This window comes from Chiloscyllium plagiosum, unplaced genomic scaffold (assembly GCF_037043375.1).
Source record: "Chiloscyllium plagiosum isolate Xiang-an unplaced genomic scaffold, Cpla_swu_hap1 HiC_scaffold_37, whole genome shotgun sequence".
NCBI lineage: Eukaryota > Metazoa > Chordata > Chondrichthyes > Orectolobiformes > Hemiscylliidae > Chiloscyllium > Chiloscyllium plagiosum.
Window position 1 is genome coordinate 43,636,125 of NW_028270175.1, and position 25,254 is coordinate 43,661,378.

Genomic DNA, 25,254 nt, shown 5'->3' on the forward strand with positions numbered 1-25,254 from the left:
GTTGTGACTGTAAGAGCTTCTCCTTTTTGAGGTATTTTAGGTGTTGGAACTGATTTCCTCCAATTCCAGGAGCAGTAATTACTGTTTTATAAGCTGTTGCATTATTTTGGAACTTTGGGGAAAAAAGATCAAAACAACAGCACTTTAAAAAGGAGGAAGAGAGACAAAGGCAGTGACCATGTGGTCAGTGAATCAGATAAGAAAGAAACCTACACTGCTGTCTGACATAGCAGTGAATCTACATAGCTACTGCCTTCGCTGTTTGAGTTCAAGTATCTTTGGATATCAGATTGTATCTAAGAAAAATTAATAAACAGCGAAATTCACAGTTGACCTCGGAGGAATCTGCGTGGGAGAGCTCACAACACAGGAAGAGCTGAGTGCATAGATTTTAAGTGTAACCTTATTTATTTTCTTTGTAAATCTACAATAGTGAGTAGATTATATGTTTTAAGATTATATCTTTTTTGATTATATGTTTAATTAAGATCTGTCTCAGCCTGGAGCAGTGTAATTTTGTTTTAGCAATAATACTGTACTATTTTCTGTGTCTGTAGATTGTTAAGGTGAAAAGATGGTCTTTGGTAGAGTGATGTGCTCTTCCTGTTGAATGTGAGAGATTGGGGGAGTTTCTGTGTTACTGATGATTATGTCTGTAGTAAGTGTATTTGGTTGTGAATCCCATCAGATTGCATGGACCAGTTGAAGTGGCATTTAGAATTAGAATTGGAATCCCTACAGTGTGGAAACAGACCTTTCGGTCCAACAAGTCCATACCGACCTTCTGAAAAGTAACACACCCAGACCCATTCCCCTATCCTACATTTGCCCCTGACTAGTGCACCTAACCTACACATCCCTGTGGGCAATTTAGCATGGCCAATTGACCTAACCAACACATCTTTGGACTGTGGGAGGAAACTGGAGGCAATGAAGAATTTACAACAGTTAGGAGTTGTGATGGATGGCAGTTATAGGAAGAGAGAAAAACTGCAGATACAGTCAGGTAGATGGGTTACCACCAGAAAATATAGGAAAGGGAGGCAGGTAGTGCAGAAGTCTCCTTTGGCTATCCCTATCTCAAGCAAATATGCAGTTTTGGAAAATGTAGAGGGTGATGGACTTACAGGGGAATCTAGCACTGACAGAGAAGGTTCTGGTACCGAGACTGGCTCTAATGTAACAAGGGATAATTCAGGTTCCAAGCGATTAATCATTATAGGGGGCTTTCTAGTCAGAGACACAAACAGACATTTCTGCAGCTGGCTGAGAGAAATCTGAAGGATGTGTTGCCTCCCTGGTGCCAGGATCAATGATACCTTGTAGACAGTGCAGAATATTCTCAAAGGGAAGAGGGAGCAGCAAGAGATTGTTGTACACATTGGAACTAACAACATAGGAAGGATAAAGAATGAGATTTTGAAGGGAGAATATAGAAAGTTAGGCAGGAATTTAAAAAGGAGGTCCTCGAGGGTAGTAATATCTGAATAAATCCTGGTACCACGAGCTAGTGAGGATAGGAATAGGTGGGTAGAGCTTAGGAGAGAAGGGTTCACATTTTTTGATCACTGGAATCTCTTCTGCTGAAGTAGAGACGTATAAGAAGGATGGATTGTACCTGAATTGGAAAGGGTCTAATATACTGACAGGGAGATTTGCTAGAGCTGCTTAGGAAGATTTAAACTAGTAAGGTGGGCAGGGTACCTAGGGAGATAGTGAGGAAAGTGATCAATCTGAGACTGGTACAGTTGGGAAAAGGAGCAAGTCAAACATCAGAGCAGGCAAGAACAAAGCAGAGATTGAAGGTAGGACTGATAAATTGAACTGCATTCATTTCAATGCAAGAGGCCCAACAGGGAAGTCAGATGAACCCAAGGCATGGTTAGGAACATGGAACTGGGATATCAAATCAATTACAGAAACGTGGCTCAGAGATGGACAGGACTGGCAGCTTAATGTTCCAGGATACAACAACTATAGGAAAGATAAAAAGGTGACAAGAGTGGAGGGAGAGTAGTGTTTTTGATAAGGGATAGAATTATGGCTGTACTTAGGGAGGGTATTCCTGGGGATGTATGCAGGGAAGTTATTTGGGTTGAACTGAGAAATAAGAAAGGGATGATCACCTTATTGGGATTGTATCATGCACCCCCCAGTGGTCGATGGAAAATTGAGAAACAAATTTGGAAGGAGATCTCAGCTATCTGTAAGAATAATAAGGTGGTTATGGTAGGGGATTTTAACTTTCCAAACATAGCCTGGGACTGCCAACATGTTAAGGGTTTAGGTGGAGAGGAACCTGTTAAGTGTGTACAAGAAAATTGTTTGATTTAGTGTGTGGATGTACCTACTAGAGAAGATGCAAAACCTGATCTACTCTTGGAAAATAAGGTAGGGCAGGTGACTGAGGTGTCGGGCGGAGCACTTTAGGGCCAGCAGCCAAAATTCTATTATTTTAACATAGTGATGGAAAAGGATAGACCAGATCTAAAAGTTAAAGTTCTAAATTAGAGGAAGGTTAATTTTGACGGTATTAGGTATTAGGTATATTCCTGTTAGGGTGACTGTACACCTATGAGAATTGTACCTATTGTGATGGAGTTACGTGAATAGAATGGAAATTTTTTTTTTATTATTACGTGTACTTTTACATGAAAAATACAATGAAAAGGTTTACAACTCACCCCACCACAGCACTTTTATCGATGACAGAAGTCACATGTAATCATTAAAGTGTAGAAATTAAAACAAAGTTCGTTATGGTTCAGTTAATGTCTCCTGGGCTCGGGGAAAGCCGATTAAGGCACAATAGAAAACTCTGAAGATGCAGCTGGAATGTGATTGCTGTTCTGGGACAAATCTGCCACGCCAGGCTGTTGGAATATTGGCTGGAAACTTCTGTCAAAAGAGTGCTGGCCAAGACCACCACTCCTGGACAAGACATCCTGCAGATAGTTGGAATACCTGGAATCGGAAGGCAAAGAAGGCCTCCACAACTTGGATGAGACATCCACCTAGGTACATGACTGCCACACTAGGAGACTGCCACGCTATGCCGAGACCGCCGCTTCCCCTTCAGGTGCTTGGACCTAGCTACAGTCCTAGAGCCTCAGCCTAGCTGTTGCATTCGAGCCGGGGAGTCAGCCTATGACCTGCGCCCCACGTGGCAGGAGACCCAGGCTAGGCTAGAATCGTGTCAGACTTGTCTCAGTGTTGCTGCCACTAGAGACAGCCTCATTCAACTACCACTCTCCAGATTTAAAAGAAAAGGGAAAAAAGAAAATGGAAAGAGCTAAAGAAAAAAGAGAAAGAAAGCTAATGGGAACAGACAAGCCCTGGGCTCATGCCACCCACTCCGCCACCATCTTAGGAAAAAGTTGTCCATATGGGAACTGTATCTGTGCAAAATGTACATATGGAGTTATTCCTATTGGAATTGTACCTGTGGGATGGACATACGGAAAATGAGGGAATTGACACTGTTGGCATCAATCTGCATTAGTTTCGCATTCTCTTCAGCAGCTGATCTAAAAGGCACAACTGAACCTGCCTCATGCTCTGTCGTGAAGATGTAGTCCCTTCTTGGTGCAAAGGGAAGAGTTAAGGAGAGGGTTATTGAGCCTTCCCTGTGAGGACAATCTGAGTGGACATGTCTGGGCACAGCCTCCAGAGATTCAGCCCAGCTTGGGATGACACAGCTTTTCTTGTGCTGGTCAAATCATTAGCAAAAACAGAAATTGTTGGAAAAGCTCAGCAGGTATGGCAGCATCTTTGGGGAGAAATCAGAGTTAATGTTTTGCGGTGAGTGACCCTGTCTCAGAATGAATCAAAATCGAGTAAATATGTCACTCAAGTCTCCTGTAAAGGGAGTCTCCCGCTTGCTTACTGGTATTTCCTTTATAAGCTTGTTTTTAAAAGGAGCACTCCAATCCTTCAAAAGAAAAGGAAAATGGCTACAATGTAAGGTGAGTGTGAGGTGATTCACTTTGGTAAGAGTAACAAGAAGATGGGGTACTGGGCTAATGGTCGGATACTTGGTAGTGTGGATGAGCAGAGGGATCTTATGTCCATGTACACAGATCTCTGAAGGTTGCCACCCAGGTAAATAGTGCGGTGAAGAAGGCATATGGCGTACTGGCTTTTATTGGTAGAGGAATTGAGTTCCGGAGCCCTGAGGTCATGTTGCAGTTGTATAAGACTCTGGTGCGGCCATATCTGGAGTATTGTGTGCAGTTTTGGTCGCCATACTATAGGAAGGATGTGGAGGCACTGGAACGGGTGCAGAGGAGGTTTACCAGGATGTTGCCTGGTATGGTAGGAAGATCGTATGAGGAAAGGCTGAGGCACTTGGGGCTGTTTTCATTGGAGAAAAGAAGGTTTAGGGGTGACTTGATAGAGGTGTACAAGATGATTAGGGGTTTAAATAGGGTTTACTATGAGAATCTACACAGTGGTTAGCACTGCTGCCTCGCAGCGCCAGAGACCCGGGTTCAATTCCCGCCTCAGGCGACTGACTGTGTGGAGTTTGCACGTTCTCCCCGTGTCTGCGTGGGTTTCCTCCGGGTGCTCCGGTTTCCTCCCACAGTCCAAAGATGTGCAGGTCAGGTGAATTGGCCATGCTAAATTGCCCGTAGTGTTAGGTAAGGGGTAAATGTAGGGGTATGGGTGGGTTACGCTTCGGTGGGTCGGTGTGGACTTGTTGGGCCGAAGGGCCTGTTTCCACACTGTATTGTAATCTAATCTAAACCTTTTTCCACGTATGGAGTCAGCTATTACGAGGGGGCATAGCTTTAAATTAAGGGGTGGTAGGTATAGGACAGATGTTAGGGGTAGATTCTTTACTCAGCGAGTCGTGAGTTCATGGAATGCCCTGCCAGTAGCAGTGGTGGACTCTCCCTCTTTATGGGCATTTAAGCGGGCATTGGATAGGCATGTGGAGGATAGTGGGCTAGTGTAGGTTAGGTGGGCAACATCGAGGGCCAAAGGGCCTGTACTGCACTGTATTTTTCTATGTTCTATGTTCTAACATCCAAAATTTGATTGTTCACAGGTAAAGGGACGGTTGGAAAATGGGAAGCCTTCAGAAGTGAGATAACAAGAGTCCAGAGACAGTATATTCCTGTTAGGGTGAAATGCAAGTCCACACCGACCCTCCAAAAAGCAACCCATCCTGACCCATTCCCCTACACTTACCCTTTCACCTAACACTACGGGCAATTTAACATGGCCAGTTCACCTAACCTGCACATTTTTGGATTGTGGGAGGAAACCGGAGCACCCGGAGGAAACCCACACAGACACGGGGAGAATGTGCAAACTCCACACAGACAGTTGCCTGAACTGAAAAGTAGTAAGGAAAAGGCAGGGAAGTATAGACAGGTAAGCCTGACATTGGTGATGGGCAAGTTGTTGGAGGCAATCTTGAGGGATAGGATTTATATGTATTTGGAAAGGCAAGGAATGATTAGGGATAGTCAGCAGGGCTTTGTGCATGGGATGTCATATCTCATTAATTTGTTTGAATGTTTTGAAGAAGTAACAAAGAGGATTGATGAGGGCAGAATGGTGGACATGATTTATAAGGACTTTAGTATGGCATTCGAGAAGATTACTCACCATAGGCTGGTTAGCAAGGTTAGAGCTCATGGAATATAAGGAGAACTAGCCATTTGGACAGAACTGGCTTGAAGGTAGTGGACAGGTGATGGTGGATGGTTACTTTTCAGACTGGAGGCCTATGACCAGTGGTGTGCCACAAAGATCGGTGCTGGGTCCACTACTTTTTGTCATTTATATAAATGATTTGGATGTGAACAAAGGAGTTATAGTTAGTAAGCTTGCAGTTGACAACATAACAGGAAGTGTGGACAGTGAAGGTTATGCCAGAGTAGAATGGGATCATGTTCAGATGGGCCATTGGGCCGAGGAATGGCAGATGGAATTTAATTTAGATAAATGTGAGGTGCTGCATTTTGGAAAGGCAAATCAGGGCAGGACTTAAACACTTAATGGTAAGATCCTGAGGAGTGTTCCTGAACAAAGACACCTTGGAGTACGGGTTCACAGTTCCTTGAAAGTGGAGTCGCAGGTAGATAGGATGGTGTTTGGTATGCTTTCCTTTCTTGGTCAGAGCATTGAGTATAAGAGTTGAGAGGTAATTTTGTTGCTGGACAGAATATTGGTTCGGTCACTTTTGGAATATTGTGTGTAATTTTGGTCTCCGTCCTGTAGGAAGAAATGTTGTGAAACTTGCCAGGGTTGAAGAATTTGAGTGGAGGGGAAAAGTTGAATAAACTGGGGATGTTTTCCCTGGAGCATTGGAGGCTGAGGGGTGACCTTATAGAAGTTTATTAAATCATGAGGGGCATGGATAGGATAAATAGACAAAGTCTTTGCCTTGGGGTAGGGGAATCCAGAACTAGTTTTAAGGTGAGAGGGAAACAATTTAAAAGGGTCTAAGGGGCAATTTCTTTCATGCATGAGGAAGTGGCGGAGACTGGTACAACTACAACAATTAAAAGGCATCTGGATGGATACATGAATAGGAAGGGTTAATATGGGTGTGGGCCAAGCCTAGCTAATGGGACTCGATTAATTTAAGATATCTGGGCGGCATGGATGATTTGAATCAATGGGTCTGTTTCTGTGCTGGCCATCTCTATGACTCTATGACATTATGATATGTGGACAAGTGATGGAATTATATCCCCCAAATCCTCAGGAGCTGAGTGACTGAATGACAATGGAGAGTACTGACTTCATTTTGGTTATCTGATGGCAATGATTTGCCAAGAGTTGTGTGGGCTGCTCACTGTGCTGTGCTCCTGTGTTTCTCCAGCCCGTTCTTGTTTTAAGCAGTTGTGCCACATTGCCTGAATTAGCTGCTGTGAGTACAGTTCAACCAAGTTCTGACAGCAGATTATAAAAGAGTGGTCCTTCAAAAAAGCAAAACAAGAATGACAAAGACCTCTGCAGTGCCTCATTCATTACTTCAGAATCCATTGACACAAAGACTAGCATCACTGTTCATCACGCGTGGAATTATCATCCACTTCAACAAAGAATGTTCTAGAAAGAAATCAGCTGATGCTATGTTACGCAACTTTTTCAGAATGATTTGATAGCATTTTAAACAGTAGGCCACAGGGAATGTCCAAGCATTGTTGAAAAAAATGGAAGCAGCTTTTTGAAATGACACAGGGGAGATTTTCAGATGATACAACATTCTACTGCAGTCAGTGTTATCTCTATAAACAGATTAATGACTCTCATTGGGAAAAGGTGTCTTGAAATATATTCTACAAATACAGCATCAAACCTCTGCACTATTCTCCATACAATGTTTTCGGAGTATTTATGTTCAAGAAGGCAAAAAAATTCTAGAATGACCTCAGAGGGAGATTCAGACTGTCGGGTGAAAGGGTAGAACTGAGGTCTTCAACTTTTGCCACTAAGCTGCTAAAATATATCTTAACATTCCACTTAAGAAGCTGAAGAGATTGGTGAATGTATCTGTTCTTTATTCCTTAACTCAATTTTTTGGATGAATTTCAGGACAAATTAATGGGATGATTTTACTTTGAATGGATTCATCAAATTGTAAATGAGACTTTTTATAAGTCACTTCCACAGCATGAAGCAATGTGATATAGAATAGAATCTACAGTATGGAAAGAGGCTTTTTAGCCCACCAAACATCTGAAAGGTATCCCACCTAGACCCAGATTCCCACCCTATCCCCATGACCCCGTATTTACCATGGCTAACCTACCTGACCCACATATTCCCTGGACAGTATCGACTATTTTGCATGGCCAACCTCCCTAATCTGCACATCGTTGGACTGTAGGACGAAACCGGATCACCCACCAAGACACAGGAAGAATGTGAAAACTAACACAGACAGTCACCCAAGGCTGGAATCAAATGTGGGTCCCTAGCGCTATGAAGCAGCAATGTCAACCATTAAGCCACATTGTGACTCGTGTGAGTTGATGGATTAAGCAGTCATGGTGCTTCTGATATGACGATTTATTAAAGTCATTGGAGTTAAAGATCTCTTGATGCTGAGCAACTCAATGTTGCAGAGGTAAAAACAATGACTGCAGATGCTGGAAACCAGATTCTGGATCAGTGGTGCTGGAAGAACACAGCAGTTCAGGCAGCATCCGAACTCAGGCAAAATCGACGTTTCGGGCAAAAGCCCTTCATCAGGAATAAAGGCAGAGAGCCTGAAGCGTGGAGAGATAAGCTAGAGGAGGGTGGGGGTGGGGAGAGAGTGGCATAGAGTACAATAGGTCAGTGGGGAAGGAGATGAAGGTGATAGGTCAGGGAGGAGAGGGTGGAGTGGATAGGTGGAAAAGGAGCTGGGCAGGTCGGACAAGTCCGGACAGGTCAGGGGATCGAGTTGCTGGAGGTTAGAAGCTAGGATGAGGTGGGGGAAGGGGAAATGAGGAAACTGTTGAAATCTACATTGATGCCCTGGGGTTGAAGTGTTCCGAGGTGGAAGATGAGGCGTTCTTCCTCCAGGCGCCTGGTGGTGAGGGAGCGGCGGTGGAGGAGGCCCAGCACCTCCATATCCTCGGCAGAGTGGGAGGGGGAGTTGAAATGTTGAGCCACTGGGCGATTTGGTTGATTGGTGCGGGTGTCTCGGAGATGTTCCCTAAAGCGCTCTGCTAGGAGGCGCCCAGTCTCCCCAATGTAGAGGAGACCGCATCGGGAGCAACGGATACAATAGATGATATTAGTGGATGTGCAGGTAAAACTTTGATGGATGTGGAAAGCTCCTTTGGGGCCTTGGATAGAGGTGAGGGAGGAGGTGTGGGCGCAGGTTTTACAGTTCCTGCGGTGGCAGGGGAAAGTGCCAGGATGGGAGGGTGGGTCGTAGGGGGGCATGGACCTGACCAGGTAGTCACGGAGGGAACGGTCTTTGCGGAAGGCGGAGAGGGGTGGGGAGGGAAATATATCCCTGGTGGTGGGGTCTGTTTGGAGGTGGCGGAAATGTCGGCGGATGATTTGGTTTATGCGAAGGTTGGTAGGGTGGAAGGTGAGCACCAGGGGCGTTCTGTCCTTGTTGCGGTTGGAGGGGTTGGGTCTGAGGGCGGAGGTGCGGGATGTGGATGAGATGCGTTGGAGGGCATCTTTAACCACGTGGGAAGGGAAATTGCGGTCTCTAAAGAAGGAGGCCATCTGGTGTGTTCTATGGTGGAACCGCTCCTCCTGGGAGCAGATACGGCGGAGGCGGAGGAATTGGGAATACGGGATGGCATTTTTGCAAGAGGTAGGGTGGGAAGAGGTGTAATCCAGGTAGCTGTGGGAGTCGGTGGGTTTGTAGAAGATGTCAGTGTCAAGTCGGTCGTCACTGATGGAGATGGAGATGTCCTCCCTGACCTATCACCTTCATCTCCTTCCCCACTGACCTATTGTACTCTATGCCACTCTCTCCCCACCCCCACCCTCCTCTAGCTTATCTCTCCACGCTTCAGGCTCTCTGCCTTTATTCCTGATGAAGGGCTTTTGCCCGAAACGTCGATTTTGCCTGTCCTCGGATGCTGCCTGAATTGCTGTGCTCTTCCAGCACCACTGATCCAGAACTCAATGTTGCAGTATGGCAGTTGGGGAAATACTTGTAAGTACGATAATATTTGTTATGATGTCACATTTAATATGAATCACATTGCTCAAAGTTGACCATCCAAATGCAAAGATGTCCCAACGTACAGGAAGTTACAGAGATTTCAGTTGAAACAGACTGCTACCTTTAATGGTTTGGTAAGATAAATGGGCAAATAGTCAAAGGCTCCAGATTGTTTTCTTTCATGCATGAAATATATACAGCATAAAGGAAATCTCTGATCTTTAATCCTTTTTGTAGAGAACTTCAGCCTAAACTCAGCTTCAGATTCTTGACTTTACTTCCTTGCTTGGAAGTTTATTCCAAACATTGTGTGAAGTAATGCTGCACAATGTCATATGTTTATAATCACTCTTCCTTACCTTGAGCCTTATCGCCTTGTCCTATTGTCATGGCTCTTTCAAAGTAGCTCTGTGAACTTATATTTTTCAAACTTGAAGTAGCATCTTAATTATTTCTAAAAGGTTGCCCGCTTTCAAGGTGGAATAACCCAATGCCTGCTGTCTTCACTGACAGCTCAATCCTCAGACATTAGCGAACAACCTCATGCTAATGCAGATAGAGTGAAGACTTCACTTCATAGGAATGCAAAGGAGAAGGTGATCAACCAACTGCAGGGAGCACTGACCCACACACACAAAAATGGACATAAATGAACACTTACACTTTGGTTACTAGCTGCCCGAGTCTTCGTCTCGTGCAAAGGTTAAATCCCCAACTGGCTGCTGTCGCTGTGTGACAAGTCTATGTTTGCCTAGTGCTTTCGTGACTGGAAACTGCCCTCCTGCTGTGCTGGAGTTTACAAGCACAGCACTGCACATTAAAATACATGAGCTGGGTCGTCAGTTTAGACACAGAGCTGCTGATTGCTTTTAAAGTGCTTTACAAATGTACGTTTATATACTTCCTCTCATCCTGCATTCTGCCAGGAAACTTTGATCAGTGATTGCTACTGCCAATGGCAACATCATAGTCAGGCTGTTAAACTGTAGCTTGATCCAAGAAGTTTAACGTTCTGCAGATTTACACCTTTATAAAGCATCAATCACCATAATAGTCCATGTCTTAAAGAGGCGTTTTAATCATGGGGATCTAACAAAACCATAGAGTCATAAAGTCATAGAATGAGAAATTCAGCGATTACAACCCAAAGATAAATATTGCCACCAATTCAATGTAGTAGTGATGAATGCTACATTGTTGGAGATTTGTCTTTCGATGACCTGCTCTCTCAGGTCATAGCAAATTTTGAGGAGATTTGTAGCTCAGGTTGAGCATTGGACAAACAGGCAGAAAACTAGCCACCAGGATACATGAACACCAACTAGGCACAAAACGACATGACCGTCTCTCACTACATACAGATAAGGAAGGACACCACTTCGACTGGGACAACACATCCATCATAGGACAAGCCAAACAAAGACACGCACGAGAATTCCTAGAAGCGTGGCATTCCAACTGGAACTCTATTATCAAACATATCGAGTTGGACCCAATCTACCACCCCCTGAGAAAAATAACAGGAAGTGACATCACCACAGGAAATGATGTCACCGACCCAAAGAAACCCAAACATATATCCCATGTAAATAGAAAGCAGGAAGTATCAGCAGTGCTTTACCCGGAGGCCCACTGAAGATGTTACCTAGTAGAGTGACAAAACGTCTGGAAATAAGCCTTCCAGCTCAGCAAGCAAGTCTACATCCAGTCTCTCAGGTCATATTTAATATCCTTCGGCACCATTTGCAGATTAGCAGGGGAAATTCTTCCCTATGTCCTGACCAATATTTATCTCTCAATCGGTGTCTTTGAAATAGATTGTCTGGCAAGATCTTCATATGAGAGAGTAATTTTGTTATGGAAGAAGGCTGTTCAGCCCATCCAGTCCATTTTGCCTCTCTGTAAAGTAGAACAGTCAGTCCCATTCCCCTATATAACCCCATAGGCCTGCAGGTTCATTTACCTTAAGTGCCTGTCCAATTTCCCTTTGAAATTATTGATCATGCTTATTCTGATAAGAGACAACTTCGGGATCATTATCACTCACTGTGTAAAACTGTTCATCACATCGTACCTATCCCACCTTTTCCAAACCTGAATCTGTAGCCCCCTGCCCTTACTCAGTGAGTTAATCAGATTTTTTTTGTCCATCCCTGCTAAAACTGTACACAGAGATAGCTGAGTTTCTGGAACTCTCGAGTGTTGATTGGAGCCTGCTGTTTGAGGGTAAATCCACAATGAATATGTGGGAGTATTTCAAATAGCAGTTGATAAGAGATCAGGAGTGGCACATTCCTGTGAGAATGAAGGATCTGAATGGCAAGTTATGTGAGCCTTAGATGACCAGGGATATTATGACCTTGGTCAGAAAGAAAAAGGAAGCATATGTAAGATCCAGGAAGACAGGAGTTGATGAACTCTTTGAAGTATATAAGGAAAGTAGGAAAGAACTTAAACAAGGAATTGGAAGGGCTAAAAGGGGTCATAAAAAGTCATTAGCAAACAGAATTAAGGAGAATCACAAGGTTTTTTTGTACATAAGTAAAAAGGAAGGGGAAAGCCAGGGAAAGGGTTGGCCCAATCAGGGACAAAGGAAGGAATCTAAATGTGGAGCCAGAAGAGGTATGTGATGCCCCAAAACAAATACTTGCTGTCGGTATTCACCAAACAGCAAGAATTGGTGGAGAATGATCTCAAGAAAAGGAGTGTTGAGTTTCTAAGCCAAGTTGCTATTAAAAAGGAAGAGGTGTTGTGTGTCTTAAAAAGTATTAAGGTAGATACATCCCCGGGTCCTGATGGGATCTATCACAGAATATTGAAGGAGGCAAGAGAACAAATTGCTTGAGCAAAAACAGACATCCTTGTATCCTCCTTGGCCATAGGTGAGGTCCCAGAGGACTGGAGAATAGCCAATGTTATCCCACTGTTTAAGAAGGGAGCAGGGATAATGCTGGAAATTACAGGCTTTTGAGTCTCATGTTGGTAGTAGGGAAACTATTGGAAATGATTCTCAGGGTCAAGATCTATTCACATTAAGAAGCAAATGGACTTATTAGCGATACACAGCATGGTTTTGTGCAGGTGAACTTGTTTTTTGGGAGGTCATGAAGATGATTGATGAAGGAAAAAAGGTTAATGTTGTCTACATGGACTTCAGTAAAGCCTTTGAAAAGATGCCTAATGGCAGACTGGTACAAAACGTGAAGTCACTGAGTATCAGTACTGAGCTGGCAAGATTGATACAGAACTAGCCTAGTCACAGGTGGCAGAGGGTAGCAGCAGATGGATGCTTTTTGGCATGGAGGGTTGCGAGTAATGGTGTTCCACAGGGATCAGTGCTGGGGTCTCTGCTGTTCGTGATTTGCATAAATGACTAGGAGAAAAACTTAACTGGTCTAATTAGTAAGTTTGCAGATGATACAAAGATTGTTGAAATTGTGGGTAATGAGGAGGGTTGTCAAAGGATAGAGCAGGATATTGATTAATTGGAGGCATAGGCATAAAAATGACAGATGGAGTTTATTCCAGACAAATGTGAGGTGATGCATTTTGGAAGGTCAAGTGCAGGTGGAAATTATACACTGAATGGTAGAACCGTTAGGATTATTGATATGCTGGGGGGTCTGGGTGTGCAGGTCCACAGATTATTGAAGGTGGCAGCACAGGTAGCTAAGGTAGTAAAAAAGGTTTATGGCATGTTTGCCTTCATTTGAAGTGACATTGAGTATAAGGATAGACAAGTTATGATGCAGCTTTATAGAACTTCATTTAGGCCACTCTTGGAATACTGCATACAATTCTGGTCACCATACCATCAGAAGGATGTGGATGCTTTGGACAGGGTATAAAAAATGTTTACCAGGATATTGCCTGGTATGAGGGATTTCAACTATGAAGAAAGGTTGGATAGACTTGGGTTGTTTTTATTGGAATGCAGGAGGTTGAGCAACGACCTGATAAAAGTTTATAAGATTGTGAAAGGTATGGATAGAGTGGAAAGAATGAGGCTTTTCCCACGGTGGAGGGCTCAATTACTAGTTGGCACAGGTTGAAAGTATGAGGGGAGAAGTTTAAAAGAACTGTGCAAGACATGTTTTTCACACAAAGGTTGGTGAGTGCCTGGAATGTGCTTCCAGAGGAGGTGGTGGAAGCAGACACAATAGCAGTATTTGAGAAGCACCTGGACGAATACATGAACAGGAAGGGAAATGGATCCTGTAAGTGAAGATAGTTTTCATATGGAAGGGCAAAATGTGTCAGGCTTGGAGGGACGAAGGGCCTGTTTCTCTGCTGTATTGTACTTTGTTCTCTTTTTCCTGCATCGTAACAGCACCTGTGTCATTGCAGATTTTAAAATGCTGTGAAACACTTTCAAGTAACTTGAGACCTATTTTCTTCTGTCAGTGTTTCCATTCCTAGTAACAGTAAGAAGAATTCAGAATAAATGGGACGCTAACCTTTGTTCTTTTGCCTTGGATAATGGATGGTCCCTCCGCCAAGCCTGGCTGAATTTTAACCCGGCATGGCGGACTCTCAGCGGCCGCCCTGGTGGTACATGATAATAGACAATAGACAATAGACAATAGACAATCGATGCACGAATAGGCCATTCTGCCCTTCGAGCCTGCACCACCATTCAATATGATCATGGCTGATCATCCTTAATCAGTATCCTGTTCCTGTCTTATCTCCATAATCCTTGATTCCACTATCCTTGAGAGCTCTATCCAACTCTTTCTTAAATGAATCCAGAGACTGGGCCTCCACTGCCCTCTGGGGCAGAGCATTCCACACAGCCACCACTCTCTGGGTGAAAACGTTTCTCCTCCTCTCTGTTCTAAATGGTCTACTCTGTATTTTTAAGCTGTGTCCCCTGGTTCAGCACTCACCCATCAGCGGAAACATGTTTCCTGCCTCCAGAGTGTCCAATCCTTTAATAATCTTATATGTCTCAATCAGATCCCCTCTCTGTCTTCTAAACTCAAGGGTATACAAGCCCAGTCGCTCCAGTTTTTCAGTGTAAGATAGTCCCTCCATTCCAGGAATTGACCTCGTGAACCTACGCTGCACTCCCTCAATAGCCAGAATGTCTTTCCTCAAATTTGGAGACCAGAACTGCAAACAGTACTCCAGGTGTGGTCTCACCAGGCCCCTGTACAGCTGCAGAAGAACCTCTTTGCTTCTATACTCAATCCCTCTTGTTATGAAGGCCAGCATGCTACTAGCCTTCTTCACTACCTGCTGTACCTGCATGCTTACCTTCATTGACTGGTGTACAAGAACACCCAGATCTCTTGTACTGCCCCTTTATCTAAATTGATTCCATTTAGGTAGTAATCTGCCTTCCTGTTCTTGCCACCAAAGTGGATAACCATACATTTATCTGCATTAAACTGCACCTGCCATGCATCTGACCACTCATCTAACCTGTCCAGGTCACCCTGTAATCTCCTAACATCCTCCTCACATTTCACCCTGCTACCCAGCTTAGTATCATCAGCAAATTTGCTAATGTTATTACTAATACCATATTCTATATCATTAACATATATTGTAAAAAGCTGCGGTCCCAGCACTGATCCCTGCGGTACCCCACTGTTCACTGCCTGCCATTTTGAAATGGAGCTGTTTATCACTACTCTTTGTTTCCTATCAGCCAACCAACTTTCAATCCAAGTTAGTACTTTGCCCCCAATACCATGCGCCCTAATTTTGGTCACTAACCTCCTATGTGGGACTTTATCAAAAGCTTTCTGAAAGTGTAGGTACACTACATTTACTGGATCTCCCTCATCCATCTTCAGAGTTACTTGGCCTGGCGTGGTCTCAGCATGGACCTCTGAGGTGAATCCAGAGTTGTTTCCCAGCCTCAGGAACCTTGAGGTGAAGCCCAGCAGTGTGGAGTCAAGAGCTGGTGCAGACAGGAGGCTAGATGCCAGCATGAACTGGCTTGAAAGGACTCTTGTTTTGAACTTTTTATTTCTATATTTTCTAATTTATTTCTCAATCTGTGATGCTGGATTTCACTTTTATTTCATTACTTTTCTATTTTTTTTCCTAAGAACTTGTACTGATGAATCTGTACCTAGGTACCTTGTTCCTAAGATGACAGCACCATAAGTGGCAACTTGTAAACTTTTCACTGTACTTATTTGAGTATATGTGACAATAAAGTTAATTCACTTCAATAGTAGGTTAAAATTGAATGCTGAAATGGGCCTTTCCCTGAGATCCAGCTTGTTTTGTTACTGTAAAGAGAAACTATAAACTTTCCACAGGGAAACTTACAGCTGATGTCTGCTCCAAGTGCAGTTTGTATACAATGTTGTGACATGGCCTGCCTGTTAGTCTGCTGTATGTCTGCAAGCTGAAAAAACAGAAGTCATTCGGTTTTGCTGCAGTTCATGCTTCGTAGCTTATAATGTGTTTAACTAAATGAACTAAACAACAGAGTTAGTCAATCGCTGATTAGTGATTGAATATCAGATGATTACCTTAGCCCGTACTGTGGTGGTAGCAGTGCAATGCAAATCCACATCCTAAGTGAGTGGTCTTCTTCACATCTCTATTTAATAAATACTTTTCAGGTAAATCAATCAAAATTAATGAAACATTGTTGAGTTATACCTTTAGCTTTCCCCGCTGTTCCTCTGACCCTAGACTTTTCCATACCCTCATTCCCTTTAGCTTCTCAATGATAAGTAACTCTCTATTTGCAAAAGTCCCACACTCTGGAATTCTTTCCTTTCTAATTCCCTCTTTTCTACGAGACCATCCCAAAAGTTTCATTGGACAATTTTTTTCTTGTCTCTCTCAAAACTTTCTCCTTTGACTCTTTTGTGATTTCTTTCTTTGTGCCTCAGTGAATAATCTGTACATATTTAAGTCTATTATGAGAAAGGTGCTACATAAATGAAAGTCGAGGATTTCAGGAAAGGAGGTTACCCATATCCGCAATGAGTACAATTTTATTATTTCTTATCTTTCATGATTTCCTCTTCCAACCAACATAACAGTGCAAGTTACCCTAGATGTTCCACTTACTGACAGTTATTTTCTCACAGGCACAAACCATCTCCAATTTTTCCCCTACCTGTGAAGCTTTATATTTAACAGTTTGATACGCATATGTAGATAATCATGTCATTGATAGTGCTGTAGGGAGCTCTGTGCTTTGAGTTTAACTGCAAGCATTTTTGTAAAGCGAGCAGTGGGCTCCATTGTAGTCTTTCGTGCTGAAATAGAGTGTACGGTGCAGTGAACAGTGGATCTGCTGTACTTGTGAAGACTGTGCAGTCAGGCATGAGTCACGGAGCACAGACCTTGAAAGTCATGACTTGTGACTGTAGATCTACATCTTGTCACAAGTGAACTGTGAAAAGTATCTCCCTGCTGTTCAGCTTTCTGCAGACAAGCAGCAGCTCATCAAAACACACCAAAACAAAGCAGCAGGAGGCAATCATTCCAATGTGCACTGCCCCATTGCATTTTGGAAACAATGAGGTACTCACTGACATTTAAGAACTGGCCATTTAATACATTAACAGATACAGGTGCAAGTGCTTATGTCCAATAAGATTCTTAAACTAAAGTTATGGCAGAAAATCCAATGCATATTGCTTAACTGAAGACTACAGCATGTAATCTGCTTGATCTTTGAACTTCCTCACTCTTGTTCAATTAGTCAGTGATAATCATAAATTACGGCCCATCAGGTTGCAACGAGGTAGTTTCTGGGTCAGTGCTTACAGTATAACACATTTACAGTGGGGCGGGTTCCCCTTCAGGAGAATGGAGCTGTACTGACATTGTTAAATGCGCATCTTTGGTGGATGTTTTGGAAGATTGGGTTTTTGCAAATTAAAAGAAAAGCAATACAACTTTAAATGACTCCTCATTATTCTTTGTCCCCACTCATAGTCTGGCACAGTGGCTCAGTGGTCAGTACTGTTACTTCATGGTAACAGGGACCTGGGATTGATTTCAGCCTCGGGTGACTGTCTGTGTGGAGTTTGCACATTGTCCCTGCGTCTACATGGGTTTCCACTGGGTGCTCTGGTTTCTTTCCAACAGCCAAAAGGTGCAGATTAGGAGGATTGGATACGATAAATTGCTCATAGTGTCCAGAGGTGTGTACACTAGGTGGACTAGCCATATGAAATGCAGGGTTTTGGGGGTGGGTCTGGGTGGGATGCTCTTTGGAGGGTTGGTGTGAATGGTCTTCTTCCACAGTGTCGGGATTCTATTTGTTTAAAACTATCCCATTCCTAACTTTTCCCAGTTCTCTTGAAAAGTCATTGCCCCAAGATCTGTTTCTCTCTCCACAGTTGCTGCCTGACCTATTTCAAGAATATTTTTCTTTCAATTGTAGTTAACAAATTAATGCTATCTTCACACTTAGCTAAGGGACTGTCAATCTTATTTGTGTTTCTAAATGCTTTTAATATCAACAGTAAACAAGTTGAATGTTGATTACCATTTTGTATTCCCAGCCATTTTTGATAAGAGTGTAAGCTTTTGAATTTCCCTAACAAGCCATCATGAAGGATTAGCAGATTGTGGCCTGCAGAATCTCCCCAGTTTCTACTCCTCTTTCCCTCAGCAACCTCTTAGACTTTGTATCTGGGCCAGCTTACCTATCAGAGTCGAGGGTGTGGTGCTCGTCATTTCGGGCCTTTCATCGGGAATGAGACTTGTGGGCTGGGGGTGCTGAGAGATAAATGGGAGGGGGGTGGGGCTAGGGGGGGTTAGGTAGTTGAGAAAGCACATTGGGAATACAATGTGCAGTTCAAATCTCACTTTACTAAAGGATATTGGACCAGCAGTGCAAGTGTGGGCAAGGCTTTCCAGAATGTGACCAGATTTGATTGGTTGTACAGACTGGGCAAAGAGACGACTAGCAGGTCTTTAAAATTAGGGAGAGCTTTAACTGAATCAATGTGGAGAAATATTGTACTGTACTTGCAGCTGATTCCACAATAAGAGGCATACGTATAAAACGTATAGCACCATTAACAGATCAAATAAAGATTTGAAGAAGAATTCCATTGCAGCTCGGCTGACTAGGGGAGAGGCCATATTGGATTTGATGCTAGGCAACCAGCCAGGCCTGGTGTCAGATCTCTCAGAGGGAGACCATTTTGGTGATAATGACCACAACAGCCTCACCTTTACCATAGCCATGGAGAGGCATAGGAACAACTAGTATGGGAAGGTGTTTAATTGGGGGAGGGGAAATTATATTGCTATTAGACAAGAGCTGTGGAGTATAGATTCATAACAATTGTTTTACAGGAAAGGCACAACAGAAATGTGGAGGCTGTTTAAGGAGAACTTGCTGCGAGTGTTGGATAACTTTGTCCCACTGAGACAGACAAGGAATGGTAAGGTGAAGAACCCTTGCATGACAAGAGCAGAAGAACCTCTCATCAAAAAGGAAGAAGGAAGCTTACTTTAAGGTTGAGGAAATAAGAATCTGGTACAACTTTAGAGGATTATAGGATAGCTAGGAAAGAACTCAAAAATGGACTGAGGAGAGCTAGGAGGGGCAGAAAAAAGCCTTGATGGGAAGGATTAGGGAAAACCCAAAGACATTCTACACATACGTGAGAAATAAGTGAACGATCAGAGAGAGGGTAGGTTTGATCAAGGATAGTGCTTAGAGCCTGAAGAAGTAAAGGAGGCCTTAAATGAGTTTTTGCTTCAGTATTCACTAGAGAGAGGGACCTTGTTGATAGTGAGGACAACATAGAGCAGGTTAATGGGCTTAAATGGATTGATATTAAGGAAATTGATCTGCTGGAGGCATCAAGATAGATAAGTCCCCAGGGCCAGTCCAGATGTATCCAAGGTTCCTACAGAAAGTGAGGAATGAGATTGCTGTGCCTCTGGCAATGATCTTTGCATCCTCACTCTCCATGGGAGTAGTACCATGATTGGAGGGAGGCAAATGTTATTCTTCTGCTCAAGAAAGGGAATAGGCAAATCCCGAGGAATTACAGACCAGTCAGTCTTACGTCTGTGGTCAGCAAGGTACTGGAAAGGATTCTGAGAGGATATATGACCGTTTGGAAAAACATAGTTTGATTAAAGATAGCCAGCATGGCTTTGTGAGGGGCAAGTCATGCCTCATAAGCCTTATTGAGTTCTTTGAGGACATGATGAGACAAGTTGACGAAGGTCACGCAGTGGATGTGGTGTATATGGATTTAAGTAAGGCATTTGATAGGGTTCCCTACAGTAGGCTCATTCAGAAAGTTAGGAGGTATGGGATACAGGGAAATCTGGCTGTCTGGATACAGAATTGGCTGGCTGAAAGAAGACAGCGATTAGCAGTGGACAGAAAGTATTCTGCCTTGAGGTCAGTGACCAGTGGTTTCCCACAGGGACCTGTTCTTGGGCCTCTGCTCGTTGTAGTTTTTATAAATGACTTGGATGAAGAAATGAAAGGGTGTGTTAGTAAATTTGCTGATGACACAAATGTCAGTGATTTTGTGGATAGTGTTGAGGGCTGTCGCAGGCTACAAAAAGTCATTGACAGGATGCAGAGCTGGGCTGAGATGTGGCAGATGGAGTTACCATGAAATTGAAGGCAAATTACTGACTCAGATCGGAAATATGTTGAGTGGCTGGAATAGAGTTGGAATAATGGATAAGTACTCAAATTGGCAGGATGTGACTAGTGGTATCCCATAGGGATCTATAACAAGGCATCAATTATTCACAATATTTATTTATGACTTGGATTACAACATACAAAGTCAAATATTCAAATTTGCTGATGACACAAAATCAGGCAGCATTATAGACAGTGTTGACGACAGCATGAAATTACAACAGGATTAGGTGAATGGGTAAAGCTGTGGTAAATGTATATTCAAGTGTGAAGTTATCTATTTCAGGGCAAGAAAGGATAGATCTGGGTCTTTTTCTCAGAAGGTAAAGTTAAATACAGAGGCTATCCAGCAGATTTGGGGGTTCAAATGCATAACCTTTTTTAAAATGCCATGAACAGGTGCAGAAAATAGACAAGAAGGCTAATGTAGTGCTGGCTTTGACATCTAAAGGGCTAGAGTATAGGGATGCAAACATTATTTAAAGCTGTAGGTATATAAAACCTTAGTGTTGTGGAAAAATCACCACAAGTTGTCTTTAATTTGACTACTTATTGAACTTTATTGAATGTCGCAACCAAAATAAGACCCCTCAAGTAAGCAAGTTAAACCTTACAACTGAACTTGGCTATTGTTTGATTAATGGTGGAATTTAGCTACGATTCTAACCAACAGTGTTTGCCTCTGGAAATGTTCTAAGTTTCATCCTTGTGCAGTGTTGTTCTTCGAAGTTCTGCTAAAGAAGAGTTCTGGAGTTGCCTTCTTAAACAATTTTGCATCCTTTAGGTCCATGATGTGATATTATTGATGATTCTTTCATCCAAATTATTGATTACTCCTCTGAATCCATCAAGTCTGCAGCTAACCTTCTTATCAGAAGTAGCTTTCCAGTTCCTTGTTACATTTGACATTGACTGTCTGTTTGAATACACACCCTGTCTTGTAATTAACTCCTTAAATTCTTCTGCAGGACAATCACTTGTTCCTTGTGGCATAAAGCAGCCAATTATCAAACAGATGTCAAAACAGTTTTGCTTGATTCCTTCTTTTCCCAACATGGCTAATTGCTTTCAGTTCTTGTATAATTTTGTTGTTGTCCCTTCATAGTTTAGCTCAACAGAGCGATTACCTAATCCCTTCATGTGTAACATTTTATCTTTGTTGATTCTTTCAATCCATGAACAATTAGTAAAATTCTGAAGTTTGTAACATCACTTTAGTTAGACCCCACTTATCGTACTGTGAACAGACTCGGCCACAACACCAAAGGAAGGAAGTTTTAGACTTGGACAAGTTCAACAAGGTTTAAAATAATTTTCACGGTTATACTATGAGAAGAGATTATACAAATTAGGTCTTTATGCTCCAAACTTTAAAAGGTTAAGGAATTCCTACAGTGTAGAAGCTCACCAAATCCACACTGACCCTCCAAAGAGCATCCCACCCTATTTCGTATACCATGGCCAATCAACCTAACCTGCACATCTTTGAACTGTGGGAAGAAACAGGACCACCAAGAGAAAACCCATAAGGACACGGGGAGAATGTGCAAACACCACACATACAGTTGCCTGAGGGTTGGAATCAAATGCCGGTCCCTGGTGTTGTGAGGCAGCAGTGCTAACTACTGAGTCGCCTTGCTGCCCAATCTAATCAATTGATACAGGGTATTAGCAGGGAAGGACAGGGTATACAATATAAAGATGCAGTTTTCACTTGTTGAAGATTCTAGAACCAGGGGGCATACCTTAAGAATTAGGGCCAAATCATTCAAGAGGGACATTAGAAAGCCCTTCTATATACAACGAGTGGTGGAAATTTGGAAACCTCTTCCTCAATCAATAGTTAAGCCAATTCATTTGTTAAATTTAAATCTGAGATGAACAAATGTTTGTTAAGTTTAGGTTTCAGAGTATATGAGCCCAAGGAGGCATATGGAGTTAGGCTGCAGATCAGCCATGATCATATTGAACTGCAGAGCAGGCTGGAGAGGCTGAATGGCCTACTCCTGTTCCTTGTTCCTATATACCCATACGCACAACCTCACACACAAACCTTCACACACAGACACCTACAGACAGACTCCAAACATTTGCATTCAACTGTATGCACATAAACACGCACACTAAATATATACACACAGCACAAAATATACACATTAATTCACACACAATTAGACACACATGCAACCCTGATTAAAATATACAGATAGATTGAAAAGGTAGGTAGATTTGAGTACAAAGCTTTACATGTTAAATGTCTTAGGTGTATTAGCCATAATTATTAACAATAACTAAGCATGTATCTGGTGTAGCAATTGCAAAAAATAAATTGGGGAGTTAGTCAGACCATTCAAAAACACTTTACAATGCAGTGTTTTTAATTGGTTGAGCTATAATGAAATTCTAAAATACCTGAGTCAATATCTGCTCCTACATTTTTCAGTCCTTTTACCTAAAGTTCTAATTCAGAATTGACTCATGTCCTGTTCTTGGCACATCTTGAAGTATCTTTATGTGCCTCCTAATCACAAGTTTTGAGAGTTCAAATGAAGCTTTTCTGTCTGTGCTGTGATTGTAATAGTTCAGTTTTAACAAGGGATCCACGAATACTAATCTTGAATGATGTAGTCCCTATTTCAAAACCTGCTAGTAACTAAGTAAATCTTTCTGCTTTAAGTAGGTTGTCTGTGCTAGCCATTGCATTAAGATGAGCAGTTCAGTTGTCACTGCAACAAAAGTTAAACATCCATTCAAGACAAAGCAGTCAGTTTGTTTGGCACGACATTTGTAAACTTTAACTTCCTTTACCACTGGCACTCAATAGCTGCCGTGTATATCATCTATAAGTTGTGCTATAGAAAATTACCGAAGATCCTTTGACGGCACCTTCCAAATCAGTGACCACAACCATTTAGAAGGACAAGAGGAGCAGATACATAAGAAGCACGTCCTGCAAGTTGCCCTCCAAGCCACTCACCATTATGACTTGGAAATATATTGCTGTTCCTTCGTTGTTGCTGCATCAAAATCCTGGAACTCCCTCCCTAATAACATTGTGGGCAATTAGGAATTGAGCAATAAATTCTAGCCCAGCTAGTGCCACCCACATCCTCTGAATGAATAAAAAAAAATTAAACTCGATTGAAAAATGTGGCGCACAAAAGTCTCAACCCTTCTTTATCTGCCTGTCCACAAGCTGCTAGTCCCTGTCTGGGTGACAGTCAGAAGGAAGTCTTTGCTAAATAAGTTCTGCCAAGCTCTAACACTGGGGCCTCAGTACAATCCTCTTATGCAAATGTGGAGAGACACAACAAGCTTGCTTACCAAGGAGCATCTGGTCCACTGACTTCGTGGTGGACTAATCACTTTGAACTCAGCAAATGAGAATGATATCACCTGTCTTTAGGGATCTTCACTTGTTAATAGACAATAGATAATAGGTGCAGGAGTAGGCCATTCTGCCCTTCGAGCCTGCACCACTATTCAATATGATCATGGCTGATCATCCTTAATTGGTATCCTGTTCCTGCCTTATCTCCATAACCCTTGATTCCACTATCCTTGAGAGCTCTATCCAACTCTTTCTTAAATGAATCCAAAGACTGGGCCTCCACTGCCCTCTGGGTCAGAGCATTCCACACAGCCACCATTCTCTGGGTGAAGAAGTTTCTCCTCATCTCTGTCCTAAATGGTCTACCCCGTATTTTTAAGCTGTGTCCTCTGGTTTGGCACTCACTCATCAGCGGAAACATGTTTCCTGCCTCCAGCGTGTCCAATCCTTTAATAAACTTATATGTCTCAATCAGATCCCCTCTCAGTCTTCTAAACTCAAGGGTATACAAGTCCAGTCGCTCCATTCTTTCAGCGTAAGGCAGACCCGCCATTCCAGGAATTGACCTCGTGAACCTACGCTGCACTCCCTCAATAGCCAGAATGTCTTTCCTTAAATATGAAAGTAAATCATAGGAAGCATTCAACACAGCAGTCTGCTTGCTCATGCACTTCCTGGCAGCCTTACATCTAGGCACTACAAAAGCAAACTCTGATCTGTATTAGACTTTGGATGAACTTTCTTTAATCTGTGGTTCAGATATTCAGATAGTCAAATGTTGTTGGAGCAGCACAGATAGGAGTTGTGAACAGGGACGACGTGGAATCTCAGATGCAGCGGATTCCTTGGAAATTACCTGGGAAATCAAAGATTCCATTGGGCCATTCAACTGCATTTGGAGCTCTCCAAAGGAATCCATAACATCACAGGATTCAGATGGTTCCATTTTGGTTACATTCATGGCTAACCAGGAAAAGATAGAGAAGTAAAACTTCTATCTAACTCCTGGATAGCCATTAAGCTGACCCAACACAACCTCCTAACTATACCTTTCTTAAACCCTCACATTTTCCAGGATCCCTGATAATTACTTCCTTAACCAGAAACCTCCAATTCAACAACAGCCTACTTCCCACCAAATGCAGCATGCCCCATTCCCCACTGTTGGCATAACACTCCAACAGACCTAACAGTACCCCAGTCCGGATATACCACCCCCATGACCGGAATAATCATCCCACTACCTCCCTGACCTCACTGACATAATCGTTCCATTACTTACCTGTCATCTTTCTACCTGGCATCTTACCAATAGGGCATCCTACCTATGTAACTTACTTACATGGTACCTACCCAAGCAGTAACTAAACATATGGAGCCCGGAAGCCTACATACCTGATACCCTCTCACAATACCCACTTTGCAACCCTACACCTTGGCACACTACCTACCCAATTTGTCTGGGAATGCCACTCATTGAAGTATTGGTGCCAAAATTGATGACTAATCTCCCATCAATATGCATTTTTCTAGTATTTCCACAGATTTTAGTATTTTTAGATTTTTAGTATTTCTATAGATCCATAGATTAATTCCCTACAGTTTGGAAACAGACCACCAGGGACCCGGGTTCAATTCCAGCCTCGGGCAACTGTCTGAGTGGAGTTTGCA